Here is a 16,463-nt window from a genome sequence, read left to right as displayed (position 1 = left end):
AAATTACTGAGACATTGCAATTATTCAAATACTAATAAATTGATTATTATTATTAAACGAAAATCCAAATTAAATGCTGTAATTCACCCCGAAGACTTCTGCTACTGCAAAAAAATATTGACAACAGGGTAAACAGCTAGATGAAAATTCGATGAGCGCTACTATTCAAAAATTATTTGTCAGCCCGGGAATCCATGCATAATATTTGAATAGTAGCGCTCATCGAATTAGAGCTGCACGAGTCTATCATGCATAAAAATATCAGTAATTGAGATGCTGCGGTTTCCAATAACTCCAGGCTCTTGAAATTTCTCCAAATAATGATGAATGTTTCTGAGAAAATTTTCTGTGAGCCTCATTCGTACTTCTTCATCATCCTGAAAACCGTGATCGGGCAATGGAGGGAATCTATCTACAGCACGGGCAAATGTATTCATTCATGCATCCTTCCCTCATATCATTCCGATAACTATTCTGTCTTATGACATCTTTAATCAAAAATATCTTATTTTGAATAACGAGATTTGTGGATAAATGCGGTGGATCAGTTTGCTACTGGAACCTGGAAGTCACAAGTATACAAGCAAACTTTGGGCTTTTCTCATGGATTGGAACTCATTTCCATGCATCGAGCTCAAACTCAAGTTGTTCCTGTGCTCTCATAATTGGCGTGAATCGTATAGAACAAAGGTTCGAGCCAATTCAGCTAATTATCGTGTGGGTCTCTCAGAATCGTCAGAGTTGTAACATTGCTGACATTGCTGCTGCAGAAAGTTACATGCCGCTATTTGAGGACAAGGGGCTTGGGCCTGGGCCTGAGCAGAGCCTCACTCTCTACGCAATTAGTCACCAATGCGGCGCATCCAGGGGTTTGCAAATATGTCCGATATGTTGTGTGTATTCCTGTTGCTATGTTCCGACCCAGCCAGATAATGACCACAATCCCCTCGGCTCGTCTTTCTCGTACCCCACGGTTCTCTTTCTTTCTCATATGACTGTTGATATTCTCTGTTGTATGATTCTCTTTCTTCCTCATATGACTGTTGATGTTCTCTCTTGTATAATTTTCTTTCTTCCTCATATGACTGTTGATGTTCTCTCTTGTATAATTTTCTTTCTTCCTCATATGACTGTTGATGTTCTCTCTTGTATAATTTTCTTTCTCCCTCATATGACTGTTGATGTTCTCTCTTGTATGATTCTCTTTCTTCCTCATATGACTGTTGATATTCTCTCTTGTATGATTCTCTTTTTCTCTCATATGACTGTTGATATCCTCTCTTGTATGATTCTCTTTCTTCCTGGTATTACTGTAATTATCCTTGTATCAATGTTCTTATTGTTGATTAGAACACTCCTTTCCGTACAAAACCGAAAAACAAGTCTTGGAATACGGGGAGTATCAATTTTGTTTCATACTTGAGAATTCCAGTGAGAGTTACATTTTTCAATTTTCTAAATTCGTATAGCTCATGAAGGTTTTCATGCTCGAAAGTTGATATTTTGTTTTTCATGTTTGATTTAGTTTTTGTATGGTTGGGAATTTGAATTATTTATGTAATTATATTGTGTCATAGCACTTATATTTTGCATGGCTTCATCTGTTGACTGAAGAATAGATAATTATCATTTGGAATGTGCTGCCTGCACAGAAAACTGTTTAAATTGCAATATGATTTATTATTTTAGTATCAATTTTTTTCTCTTGATTCTTTTTTGAAATTTTGTAGTTTCTTAATATTTTGTATACTATTTATGTAAGACTCTATATATTCCTTCTTCCATTTTTTCTTTATTTTGTTTGATCATTTTCTATTGTGATTAAATATACGAAGAAGGGTCCCACACAGGATTACCTTTGGGGCTTCATTTAGACTATGATGATAAACATGTATTGTGCATGCGTGGGTGTTTGCTACACCAATTATGTTATTTTATTTCAATTTGTTTGTACAATGTTTGTTTTTGGTCGAATAAATTATATTATTATTATTATTATTACTTTTTTTGGTGGGGAGTCCCTTTCGGGAAGGTCCCACCTCACCTGAATATAAATAATTTAAGCCGTCAATGAACCTTACGACTGTCATACTAATTCATAATTAATTTACTTTTTAAATTTTCTAAAAATTGTGATGAAAAACATGGAAATGTAATTGGCTTAGCACTTAATGGGATAAAATATTTTCTGTCCTCACTAAGCGGTTTTATGGAACTTGTAATCTATGAAATAAATTGCTGCTTACTCTAGAAATGCATGACCATAAATATATTTCACTTGTGGTACATACGCTTGTCCAGACGTTTATTACTCTGGTAGTAAAACAGTGTTATATACGGCCTCTTATTCCTGGTTGATGATGATTCTATAGTGCTCCTATAGTTACTAGTCTATCCGAGTTTGATCTTTGAATGATAGGAAAAAAGGAAAACGAGCCCACGGACTTATTGTTTATGTAAATTACTCTACTAAACTCTACCTAGATCTTCGAAACTGTATCATAACTTTATGTAATCATAAGCTTATCATAATCATAAGCTCTTATGAACTCTTGTTATTTGATTCACTAATTTGTCAAGAATTAAAAATTCCACCGTGCTGTGCTTTGTAATTTTACATTGCGGAAGAGTTTTAAGTGACCCGGTTACCATAAATATTAGCATCCTCTCAGCTCGCGAGGAATTCTGAGAAAGCTTTCCTGAATAAAGGAAGAAAAGAGATGCTTTTGAACTCTCCCTCCCTCACTTGCATTCCACGTCTTTGCCACTTTGAGCAGAGTGACGCAGCGTGGTAAGAGGTACACAAGGTAGCTAGAGTTTTAGATATTTTGAACACGTAGCATAGGATGCCAGGCATGTCACTCGTATCTGATCTCTTCCTATAGGCTACAACATTTCCTCAGTGGAATCTTCTTGTGCAGTTCAAAGGATAAATTAATTCATGGAGGTGAACCTTGGATATAATAACAGGATTAAGAATATGCCAACACATGCAGTTCAATATGGCTCAAGATGATGAAAACGTGAAAAGATTCCCCCCCCCGTTGCAATACATTATTTGAAATAATGGGATCTTCAATGAAATCTCACAGGTGAGTTTGATTCAATAATAGCAGAGCAAGAGAAAGCTCTTAGAGTTCTTCACTTCTCACTTATCACTTTAACTTCTCGACACGGTCTTTAAGCTGACAAGCTATCTCCAGAGTTCAATCTGTTAGCTGTGATTAGATAAAGTTCTAATACAGTTTCCAAGTTAGATCTTGGTGAAGTTCAGTGAAGTAATTTCCAACTATGATAGTTCTTATATTATTGAAATAAAAGTTGAGAAGATTCTCCAGTTTCAGTTTGAATGTTGAAAATAATTCCCGAGGCAAGAAATGATAAGACTAATCTGATTGGATATTTCATTGATGAATCTGGTAAGTACTAGGAATATTATGGGATTATTGATATGAAAGAACCCGATTTTTAATCGGTTGGAGACTCCTCATTATTAGGTCTGTAGTAAGTAGTGAGCCATTACCCATCATGGACTGAATCAGATTGCTTGTAAAGCGTCTATCTTCCAGCGTCTTAATTTGTCAGGACAAAAACAGCATTTCACAAGGTTAACAATTGATGTTCAAGGTCTATTTCAGAATTCTACATAAGAGGAAATAGACAATAACTTTCTCCACTTGTGATAAAATGTAAAAGTAAAACGGATAAATCCGATGTTTGGTGTATTCTAGAGAGTCCCGATAAATTAGTGATGAGTTTTTACAAAGTTAGAAGGAATATAGCTTTCATAGTCATAATTTAGTGAATATGTGCTGGAAGTAAAGTACCTATTGTTGAAAAAGTGGCACTTGTTATTTATTGAATTAGAGGGATATTGTTTCTTCATTTATCCAAGAAGACCTTAGTAGTGATTAGTTATCGAAAGGTCAGAAGGGATTTTAAAGGAGACAAGACATAAGGGATTATATTTGAATTGAAGATATATTTGAATATTTTGGATTGAAGGGATTATCTTTATTCATTTATTCCAATCTCAATATCAAGTTAATGATTGGGAGAGAATCAACATGATAAACCCAAAACTTTTTCACTCCCTAATTTTCATTAAATTAGTCCAAATGAGGTTATGAAAACACTTTTATAAAAATCGCAAAAAATTGTAGCTTCGAGTCATCAAATAATGCATGTTAAAATGTACAGGGTATAATGAACTGTTGAGAAACTGAATATTGTGAGTCATTAGATTGAATAAATATTGTTTTTCATTTGTTTGGAGTGGAACAAAACCAATACCTCGCAGAAGACTTTTCGCAGAGAGAATGCTTTCTCAGAGAATATTGTTTTGATGCGCCGCGAGAGCGAATCCATTCGAAAATAAATCATCAACTAATATTGATCATCAGTTTCCATTTGAGAAGGATCCAAATTCATCAACAAGTTGATAGATGGATTCCTTCCAGTCGAATATCGCTATAGCAGAGTCGTTGAGTGAGCCGGTTGGCCGTAATGGATTTTGAAGTAGGGTTAGGGGGTGGGGGTTGTGAAGGGGTGATTTTAAGGGGGGTTTGAGGGGTGGGCACGCGCACATTCGCGTCGTCGTTCAATGTTTCCCGGCAACAAACAAACGCGCCATTGTTATCTGAACGAAAGTATCTTCTCATCTCTGAATAGATGCCGTTGCAATTGATTTTCTGCGGTCTTATCTAGGCGGACTGAAGAGGAAGTGAAAATGATGCCAGACCGGAGCGAGACGGCGAATCATAAACGGCGCAGCGGGAGTGACAATATCGCGGCTGCCGATCTCACAGCGGGCCTTCGGCCTCCTCCGCCAGCAGCCTCCAGTGAGGCGACTCACTAGCAGCACATTATCTCGGAAACAAGTCGCCGCCGCTCGACATGACTGCAGCTGACAGCGACCACCATCTATCTCCTCGGCCGGCCTTTGCTGATGCGAAATCAGATACAACGCGTCTTTATCTCGCCCTCTTTCAACTCATCATGCTCAAACTTCAGACTGCCTGCCAGGAACGCTTCTTCTACACAGCAGCTGTAGTGAGGTTCACGTTATAAAGTCAGCATCCGATTAAAATTGGTTTGGTATTCTTGTCCGTCATTGGACTAACCTAGAATTGAATTTAGCAGATATTCGTCGTCTGTCTCCCATAAAATTTTACTTTTAACATTATCCCACTTTTTATGCTAAAAGTCACTCAGTTCACCCAAGGGTTGGGAGGTCTATACTTTCCTAGCTCAGTATCGTGCCAAATCATTTCTTGGCTATGAAGAAATGATATATAATGAAAATACTAAAAAATTTCATTTCAATTATGAGAATAATATTATTGTATCATTAGAAAATAGATTTCCTTGTCAAATATAATATTATTGATGATAAAAATGGACAATAAATATATAAGATGAGATAATATAAGAATAACTTTAATCCCAGTAACCCTCTAGAGACTCTGGTGCTGGTATTAAAAAATTGGCAACTCTGCGGTTTTATCATTATCACCGACTCTATAATATGAATCACATCATAGACCTGTTTCCGAATAATAACATACTTCTATCTCCTGAATCCAGTGATCTCTCCCATTTCCCCACAGTTTCTGAAATATCACTCCACATGCCATTTTTTAAATTACTATAGAACTCCAACGAGCCCGTCATGTAAAATCCTTCCGACAGAAGGATTTATCTAGATAGGATAATAGTATTTTGAATTTATAATTTTTTAGAACATGGAGTGAGCTCTGAAACACGGTCGGGTCAGTACTCAAATCAATTCAAGTGGATAGCATAGCCTATGATTTGTATTCATTCATAACTCTACCTTCATTGTATTATCATTCATCCCATCATCATCACCTAGGCTTAAAATACTTTTCGAAAGTCGCCATCGTAAAATAATAATAATAATAATAATAAAAATGATGATGAGGTCGATTTGAATTTTGAACAAGCTGTTTATTGGGGTCAAGAGCTTAGAAACTTCATAGTAATTCGAACTTTGAACTTGAAATAGAAGTTCAGCTATCATTCAGATGGAATGTGATAATCTCGGTAAATTGAAAGTAATTTTATCCAATAATGCTATGACATTTTGAAGCTCACACGGATAATTCACTTTTTCTCAATAAGTATTCTAAACTGTTGAGCATTATCAGAGTGTGAGAATGATATCTTTTCCTTTTGGAAAAATATTTCCTGACAAACGTCTATGTGGTGTCCATGATTTCTATGTCTGTGTATCAGTTATATATAGATGAATGAATATCTTTATTTCTAAATTTTCTGGAATGATGTGGGTGAAGTTGTGGAAATAAGTGCTCCTCTTTCACTTAACTCACATAGAGGAGGAGCGATTGAAGAAGAATCTAATTTTCTTCTTCTTACAATGAAAGATTAGGCTATAGCCTGTTCCGACTCACATTCAACTGTTGAATAACAGCTGAAGAAGAATTCAATGCCATATTAATCTTTTTTCTCATGGAACATAAAATGAGCTCTGAAACATGGTTGGATCTGTACGATTTGTGAAACAGGACGAGGTTGAAAATGCGGAGGCCATTGCTATAAGTACGATAATTAGGCTCGGTGAGTGCAGCTGTTGAGGAGGATGTTCACCATCATGACGATAAATTTAACACGAGAGAGATTGATGGAATGGCTTGTCAGCAACTCCAGCAGACACATTTGCTTGGTTGCCTGCCACAGGATTGAATGCTCCTGTCTGCCAACCTGACAGCAATCTTTCTATATTCTTGTGTGGCCTTTCCACCATCTGTATTTTTCAGCAGTAATCCAGTCCATTCATTTTTGGAAAATTTTCACTACTTCATGGAATAAATTCAGCGGAGATTGATCAGTACCTTGCTCAACTAGGCTAGAAAAACTTATACTGGGAACAATAAATTAATGTCATCAACTCTTTTTGATTTCATGATAGATCTGATGTGAATCTCATCCACGAGATTGATTCACAGAGTCACTGTATGGAAAAGTTGGTGGTTGATAAATCCTCATTGATCTCATGATTTCCAAAAATGACATATTTTATTGTTGAAAACTGATTATTTATTACAGTTACTTAATTACTAACCTTGCGAAAACTAGAGACTGATCACGTGTAAAAACATATTATGGTTATGAACATTTGGAATGGAATCTTCTGTAGCACTATTTTATAGAATTCTGTATATTTTGATGTAGGCCTTATTGCAATTGCCAGTGGTGAATTATTTTCAATTTTTAACAAATTAGTTATTTTCTTAATTTGATATTGAATTATTCTCAACTACTTTCTAAGTTCTATTACTTTCAATTTGTAAGTTATGGGCTGTATGGTCTATACAGAAGGGCTGGCAATAAAAACAGAGCAAAATATAAAATACAGAGAATAATGGAGTGTGACTCAACCCATTAGGCCTATCACCGCTCACCCTTTCCAGTAATCGACACACTACTCTCAAGCGTGAAAAATTCTGTCTATTTTATAATCTCTATAATGTTCCGTCCCGTGCATCACCAGAAAATATTCAACACAATGCAAAATAATCCCAACATAATTTCAGAAGAAATTTCTACAAATGAAGCAGATGGGTTTCTATAGAAAGCACATCATCAAGATTATTCCAGCTCCTCTAATACACTTTTAACGGATGGAGAATTTCCTCATGGAAATATTAATGGAGTTTTTACTTGGTCGGTAGCTGGCAATAAGAGTTTTTCATCTTAAGGGAAACGTAGCTTCCTGGTTGCTATGCCAACCAGACATTTTCCGAGTAGAATATTTATTTATTTATTCCATTGTCATTACAGATCATAATTATAATAAATATAATATGATTGGGAGAAGACAATAGGCATAGCCCAAAACTGTCTTCTCCCAAATTCTTACGAATACAAGTTTCAAAAAGAATAAGGTTAAGATTTCACTTTCACTCGGAAAATATCCACTCAAATATGAAATAATTCATGAAGAAGGTTTACTGGAATAACATAGCTAGTAATTGAAAGTGAATATCTTGGTTATAATAATGGTTTGACACTAGGGTAAATTTACCAACTATAGCTGCATTTATATAACTGTGACACTTTGTCCATATTTTGCGTAAGTTGTGTTGTAGATCCAGTCAGCTAGAACGTTTTTTCATCATCCTCACCATTTCCATACACGACTTCATTCATTTCATCAATTCTTTAATAGATCTCTCACATGATTTATTACATAATAATTACGTATTAATGTTTTTCTCAACTGTTATTCTTGCTGGAGTGATTCACCCTGCAGAATCATTGGCTGATAGCTTTATTTAATAACGTTTCTGCTATTTCGATTTTAGGGATTATCTTCGAGAGAAATTCATGGGTGAAGTGAGCATTGAAGATACAGTATGTGAATTTCATTTGGTATAAATAATTTAAACAAGTTTGGTTAATTTTGAGTTTTGTAATTTCGAATTTTGAGTCAGTTTTTCGTATTGTCGGCCGGCTAGGCATCCGTGTCATAATGTAGGTTTTGTGAGTCAAGATACTATCACAGATCCAACACAGATCTATCACAAATCTGTTTATTCAGTCTATGGTACTCTCTTTTCGAGAAGCCATTTCATGAATGATTACTCCAAGTTCCACTATGTATTATTTATTTATCTACACATTTATGGATGAAATATCATGTATACTTTTCAATTTCAATTTTAAACGTATTAAAAACACACAAAACAAGACAAAAGAAAATTACAAAGAATTATGAAACAAATAAAACACAATAAAATGTTACAAATATAAACCATGGGCTTTGTGGTTGGGTGTGTTGGAGAAGAGAAAAAAAGAGAGGAAGATACCTAGCCAACTATGGTTTCCCATGTAATTTATAGGCAGGCAAAAAAGAGGAGAGAAGTAATGAGGAAAAAAGGGAAGGGAGAAATGGGGGAAGGTAGAAAACAGAGGAATAGGTACTCAAAATAAAGGTAAGCGAGTCCACTGAAAAATGAAAAAACTAATAAAAAAACAATAATATACTAAAATATAGTTTTATTATTTTATAGAATCTGTAGATTCCAATCTTCCTGATATTTCCATGCAGTGATTGATTGAAGAAAAAAAATCCTGAAAAATAGAGGAAAGCTATTTGAGACGTCACTGAATAATTTATGCCACTGAAGCAAATTTAAAATTGATGCAGTCACTTTGGACGTCGTCTTGTGGACTTACGGGCAACGAAGTTGTGTAACATGTCCAGCCGATTTTGTTGTTGAACTTGTATGAGCGCGCACAGCACTGTCCATTGAAGTTGATGTTGGAGAGAGCATCAAATACTTGCCGTAATGGAATAAAAGCTTTGGGGGCTCCGTGGAGGGAGGAAGTTGGTCAGGGGGGTCCAGTGGCGGTAGAGTAGCGCACCTCGTGGCCATTATTTATTCACCGCGTTCTGGTCGCCACCGAGCGCTCGCAATTGAATTCAGCTTGCAAACTCTTTCCAAAGATATTGAGTCCTGTAAAATAACCCGTATAACACTTAACCGAGGGCAGGTGGGGTGCGCTACGCCATTGAATAGGCGGCACGGCGCAAATAGAGGCTTCAATGCAAACCACTGGCAAGGCCAATGCTGCCAACAACTCCATTCAAATACACCGTGCACCGTTATCAAACGGTGCCACAACCGCAAGAATAAATTCTGATGTTCTATCACATCCAATGAACCTTTTTTGAAAAAGACTCGTCACTAACCTCACTTATATAAATAGAAAAGTAGTTCAGAAAGCTAAAATATCTAACCTGCCATCTCGTTATAGGTATCAGAATGATTTCGGATTCGATATTCCAATAATACGGTTATTATAGATCGAAATTTGCGGCCTATTAGGGAATTAAACACGTCTGAATTGCAGCTGGGTCACGGTAGTGATTTTTCTATGGGGTGACGCATTCTAGTCCGTTTTCTTTTTTGCTGTCATACAGTCGTCCGACTGTATGATCGGAATGCTGTATTACAGGTGTGTCTCCAACTTTATCAAGCATGATTCCTTCACAAAACAAAGAAGAATTATTGAACTTTCATTTCATTTAGAACAAGTTACCAATATTTTTGTGTGTCACTAACTTTATCAAGCATGATTCCTTTACAAAACATAGAAGAATTATTGGATTTCCATTCATTCAGAACAAGTTACCAATATTTTTGTGTGTCACCAACTTTATCAAGCATAATTCTACTCAAAACAAAGAAGAATTATTGGACTTTCATTCCATTCAGAACAAGTTTCCAATATTTTTGTGTGTCACCAACTTTATCAAGCATAATTCTACTCAAAACAAAGAAGAGTTATTGGACTTACATTCATTCAGAACAAGTTTCCAATATTTTTGTGTTGAAATAATAGAATAGATGAACGAAGAAATACTATAGAACATGATCTTTCTTAGATCAGTTCATCAATTAGGATTCGAGAAGATTCTCCACTGGGAGTACACTTTCCGGTCAGGGCCACATATATTGCATAACTTTCCGATCCGATCAAGAATGACAACGGCCTAGAATGGTCCCTGCCACACATATCCGTCATGTGATGTGCTCCACCATCACCTCTCCACTCAACATAAATATTGAACATGATGCATGACAGTCATGTTGTGTGGTCCGGGCTTGAAGGGTATTGTAAAATAAGTTGGTTGAGATCAAGGTACCTAGAATAAATTCTAGGTACATTGTACAATGTATTCTAGGTACATTGGTTGAGATCATTCATGTATTGTATGACTGATAAATTCACATGGAACGTACCATTGATACTTCAATTTGCAAGATCATGTTATGTTCACCACCAACTGAATAATTAATTATCAAAGAGCATTTATTCCGTAATCATCACTCATTATCATTTTTGTGACATATTTAGTAGGCTACTACATAGGTATCATTCATTTGTTGTTTGTTCTCCTCAGGAAAATGAAAATTCTCTGGAATCAAACTATATTTGACATAAAGAAACTGATAATAGCTAGTTCGGTTGGTTGACTTTATTGAGCTTGTGAATGAAAGCGTTTCCATTGTTTCACAAAATCTTCTGGTAGCTTTTAAGTGAGCCTGATGAATGGCAACGCACTTTACTATAACTTGACAATTGAAATTTGCAACTTAATTAAAGACACGAAACTCATCAATCCACCACAACCCATGACAAAGTAAGCCTAAAGAACACTACTAGATGCTTATCGATTGAAACTCAATCTCCAAGTTCAAAACTTTCCTGGTACAAAAGTTGCCAAAAGGACAAATAGTCTCCTCTAAAACTTTCCGAACGAAATTCTTGTGAAGTTTCTCGAACATAATGTATTTTCCAAGCTGGAACTCTCCAATTAAAATTCTTACTGTCTCCGATAACTTCAACTGCTCATTCTTTTCCAGCTGTTCAGATAGTAACAAGAGAGTCTCTTCCCAACTTGACACTTATCCAATTTAGCTCCCTATTATTAGAATGATCGCCTCCAGAGTGACTACCAGTCCAACATTTTATTCTTATTACTTCTGTTGGATTCCACAGCATTGTTCTTTGGTATGTATGGAATCAAATTGACAGGAAATTTCACAGTTATAGTCGGTGAAGCGATCAGTTTCTTTAAAGAGACTCTACAGAGTGGTCCGAAAAATGTTTACACACTTTGACAGTGAATATCTTGGTCGGTCACTGTCAGGCCATATCAGAACGCCGTACGTAGCTTGAGTGACGTCTTTTGAAAGACGCATCCTTCAATGATAATCAGTCTGGTTGGTAAACGATATAGTTCTCAACGTAGTCGACTCTCCGTATCTCGAGCAGCGCATTTCCTTCGAAGTAAACAATGACACATGACCACAGCTCAAAATGTGAAAAAATATAGGATGATGAGGAAAAGCTTACAATAGGTCGTCGCGAAATTCAAAAAGGAACATTCCTGCATAATCTCATCAATATTTATCTATTATTTTATCTAATATTTCTCTATTCACGCGTTCGGCCAAAAATGCGTCACATACATACAGACAATGGCAGATTCGGATAAGTTAAAACGTAGACCTCACTACGATCGGTCAATAATCACATGATTTAACTCAACTAGCAGACTCTTACCCATTCATGTCACGTCACGTCGCGTCTCAATGTGCTACAAGTCTTTATAATTGGATATTAATCATTATAGTTGTCAATCATCATTGTTATTGAGATGAGGTCTAATGAGTCATACTTTGAAAATAATAATTATTATTATATTGGAGCTTTTTATTAGAGGAGGAACGATCTGTTCTCTGATCTTTTCTCCTTTAGAAAAGGAACATTTCCATATTATCTGTAACTTAATTATGTAGCCGGACTCCTTTTGAGTAACAAATTATTGGCAATTAGCCGTTATCATTAGAGATGAGGCAGCAGTATTTGTGAGAGCAAAAATGGATTCTCCAATAATCTCGCTAACGATTGTTCCCTCTACTTTGAGAAAGTTGAGTTGGGTGAGTAAATTGGATAAGAGAAGAGGCCATTCCTTGAACAGCGCTGAGCAGAATCATGGCTGGTCCCAGATGGTAAAATACATAATATTCCGTAGCCGGAAAAAGTTGATATTGTTTTTCTCGGCCACAATCACAATGCTTTGTTTAGCTGGAATATTAAGTACACATGCACACGCCTACGTGAGACACAGTGCACGTACGCGCACTCACGCGAAATTCAAGGAAAACAGGGTTTTGCATTAGTCTACTGCCTCCGGGAATGTTCTGCAATTTCACGTCCCTTCTTCCGCACTGAATTCCTCCAGACTAAGAATTCCCTATTCGGAAAAAGTAACACATTCACACCGGGACATTTTCCTTCGATGAAACGGCTCTCCACCCTATAACAAGACTACTTGGCTTTTGCCGAATCAAAAAATGGGAAAACATTTTCTCTTCCCTCAAACAGAAGTTCCACTTGTAAATTTTCAGACATCGATTGAATAGCAATTGATAAGAATAAGAAAAGATAACATGGCATAAGGCGTTTATGTTCGAAATTTTATTGTTTGTTCCAGCTGATGATCCTCGTCTTACAGCCAATTGTTTTGCATGGAGCAGAGACATGGCTTTTGACAAAGAAGGATGAGGATCTATTAAATATTTGGGAGCGAAAGTTTCTGAGAAAGATATTTGGCCCGGTATATGTTAATAGTGAATGGCGAATACGATCAAATCAAGAGCTGCGTGATCTGTACCAGAAATGTCAAATTGTTGACGAGATAAAACTGAGGCGTTTGAGTTGGCTGGGACACGTTGAGAGGATGAGCGACTCAAGAATTGTGAAAAAGGTCTTCAGGAACAACCCAGGAGGGAGAAGGCTGAGAGGACGTCCGAGAAAGCGTTGGCTGGAGGATGTGGAGGACGACATTATCAAGCTGGGTGTCAGGGGATGGAGAGTAAGTCTGCCGATAGAGACGAATGGAGAGGGGTTTTTGAAGGAGGTCAAGGCTCTGAATGAGGTGTAGCGCCAAGGAGTAAGTAAGTGAGATGATCCACGTAGTTCTTTTCTGTGAAGCTATGTGACGCTGGTAGACCCTCATACACTGTGTCGTCCATACACTCTCACCCGGTCAAGGCAGTGATAATCGACAATGGTTCGGGCAAACAGTCAAATTTGGAACATGAACTATCATGTTGATAATCTTGTTGACTGTCAGAGAGTATAGAATGTAATTCTATAATATATTATTCACATTATATATCTAGGGACTGACGACTTATCCAGAATGACGCTTTTTTCTTTTCGAAAATTCAATGTTTCGAATACTAATGTATTTCTTACGCTATCCAAATGATAATCCAATTAGTATATTTCTCAATTGAGGTAGGAAATATGATATCTCATGAAGACTACAATAATATTAATGAAATTGTAAGCCTTCTTTCTCACATACATTGTTCATCTCATGACTGATGAAAATAAATGACAAACTCTCACAATAGAGCTGTTGAGCGTCAAATGCCGTGATTCTATTGTCACTGAAATATTTTCACTAAAATTGATCCACTGAAATTGATCCACTTCGTCACTAAAATATAAATACTTTCAGTAGCTAAGTTTTATGTGATAATTATCATGATATTATGAGAGAATATCATTTTCTTAAAAAAAGACTCAAAGCGACTTCTACATAGCTCATAATTTGTTCAGCTTGCTCAGTTTATAGAGTTCTTAGATACTTGGGTCATCATAGATGAACCATTGACATTGAATTGATGTCAAAAATCCTCACTCAGTGAGAATGGCACGACGAATGTGATCTATAGAAATTCTCTGATGTGGAATGAGTATCGAATACTAGAATGATTTGATTCTTATGAACGAACAATCAATAATTGAATTGTGGTGTGGGAATAGAAAAATAAATGCTCCTCAATTCCAGAGCAATATATTAGAAGTTATAGAACAAGATAAAACAAGAAGTTGAAAACAGTCATTTTTGATGCTATAAAACGAGAATTGTTATTCTTACTTGAAAATGTTAAAGCTATAAAATGAGAGTTATATTGTTAATCATACTTGAAAGTGTGTTGAAAACAGGAAAACATTGTTTGCGTCACGCTCAGAAGCTCATGTTACGATATCATCATCCTTTTCATGTACAGTAATGCATTGTTTTTCACATGAAGCCCAGTAAAGCATGTTTGAAGTCTGTTTACCGTCCATCAACTACCATTTGTTCACCATTCGAGGTGCTTTTCGAATTACGCATGATTACGCAATGGAGGAGCCACACCTATTTCGGGGGGATCAGATAAAGAAATACCAGATGACTCGAGTTAAGTTGATTAATTTAAGCTGATGAAAACATCTCAATATCTTTATATCCATTTATATCAGTACTAACTCACTTCATCTTCCTCTCATACATTACGTTTCATCAACTCCAATTCAAATTCAAACCATGTTTATTATTCGACAAATTCAAAAACTATGTACATTATGACATTCTTGCTAATTTGAATTTCAACATGCTACCCTCCCTTCTTCATTTGTGACATTGAATGCACACTAAAATTATTATAGAATTTTATGCAACTAGAATTACGCTATAGCTCTACCACATATCCAATACACTACATCACTGTTCGCATTATTTCTTGTTTTAAAATTTTTCAAGACGTAAAGAATATCATTGAAAATCACAATGGTTTATCTGTGTTATTCATTCCACGATAGCAGTTTAGGTGAGGGAACAATAATTATAATTCTCAAATATCGATCCGAGAATTGTATGAGTTTAGAATAATTGAGGAAAGATAAATAAGATACTAGTAGTTTTGTGAACAGTAGACCTCACGCAGTATCTCATCCACAAGTACCATGGAAATACAGCAATGGACTGGCTTCTCCACACATCTGTGTAATCACTTGTGAGCTGATTTATGATGAATAATTCTATAGTCTGATTTTTACTTTAATATCGGCGTATGAAGGAGACTCCTTGTCCTTTTATATTATCCTTGAAATGCAAAATTTCAAAAAACCTTGTATATACGTCGACGCGCAATTAAAAAAGGAACATACCTGTCGAATTTCATGAAAATCTATTACCGCGTTTCGCCGTAAATGCGCAACATAAAAACATATACACATTTAAACATTCAAACATTTAAACATTAAGAGAAATGCCAAACCGTCGACTTGAACTCACTTTGCTCGGTCAATTATTTTATGGACTTATTTAAATGGATGTTTTTGGGAGAAGTAAGCTTCTTGAGATACTTCAATAAGTTTCAGCTGGAGGGAGATTTCAAGGGAATAACGGAGAGAATAATTCAGATCCCGAGAATGATAAAGAGAAGTATGTCAGGTAAAGCAATACACCTTATGATATTCGGATCACAATAACAAATTGGAAGTGCACTTATACACGTTTGTCATTATCATCAAGACAAGACTTTTGCGTTGTAATTTGTGAGTGTGCTCTGCTCTGGAAAGGCGCGACCTGCTGTAGTTTCCAAGGCTGAATGTCAGTCTGTCTACTCACACGTTATACGATTAATTAATCTGGCCATGTCAGTTCCACATACACACCCCCAACTACATGACATGCGTTCTACCCTTTTCACTGGCTGTCTCATTCTGATACACGGAGAGACAATGTGTGTCTCTTTCTGATAACACACTCTTGCCAGTCCTTTAAAGATTATATCTCGTCATGTGTGTCTGTATGCCTGTTCACATACATAGGACACATAGAATATATGCTATGTACACGAGTATACATACAGAACGTAGCTGAAAATTTATATATTCTGCTCACGCTCTCCCACTATGAACGCCGATAAGCTTATATGTTGTCACACTGATGTTCCTATAGCAAGGATGATGTTGATGTTGTTGTTGATGATGATGATGATATACCTCCAACCGAAATACAGCCCACCAGTGTTCCAAATTTGGAGTCTTGGCCAATCAGT

The 16,463-nt window shown here is 36.2% G+C and overlaps 1 protein-coding gene across 12 annotated transcripts in view; it reads right to left on the bottom strand.

Annotated features, from left to right (window-relative positions):
- The window catches only part of LOC111047517 (neuronal acetylcholine receptor subunit alpha-7), a 215,879-nt gene that overhangs the window by 66,156 nt on the left and 133,260 nt on the right, over positions 1-16,463 (bottom strand). The window lies entirely within an intron of this gene.

This window comes from Nilaparvata lugens, chromosome 2 (genome assembly GCF_014356525.2).
Source record: "Nilaparvata lugens isolate BPH chromosome 2, ASM1435652v1, whole genome shotgun sequence".
NCBI lineage: Eukaryota > Metazoa > Arthropoda > Insecta > Hemiptera > Delphacidae > Nilaparvata > Nilaparvata lugens.
The sequence above is the reverse complement of the archived record's forward strand: the minus strand, read 5'-3'. Positions and strand labels throughout refer to the sequence as shown.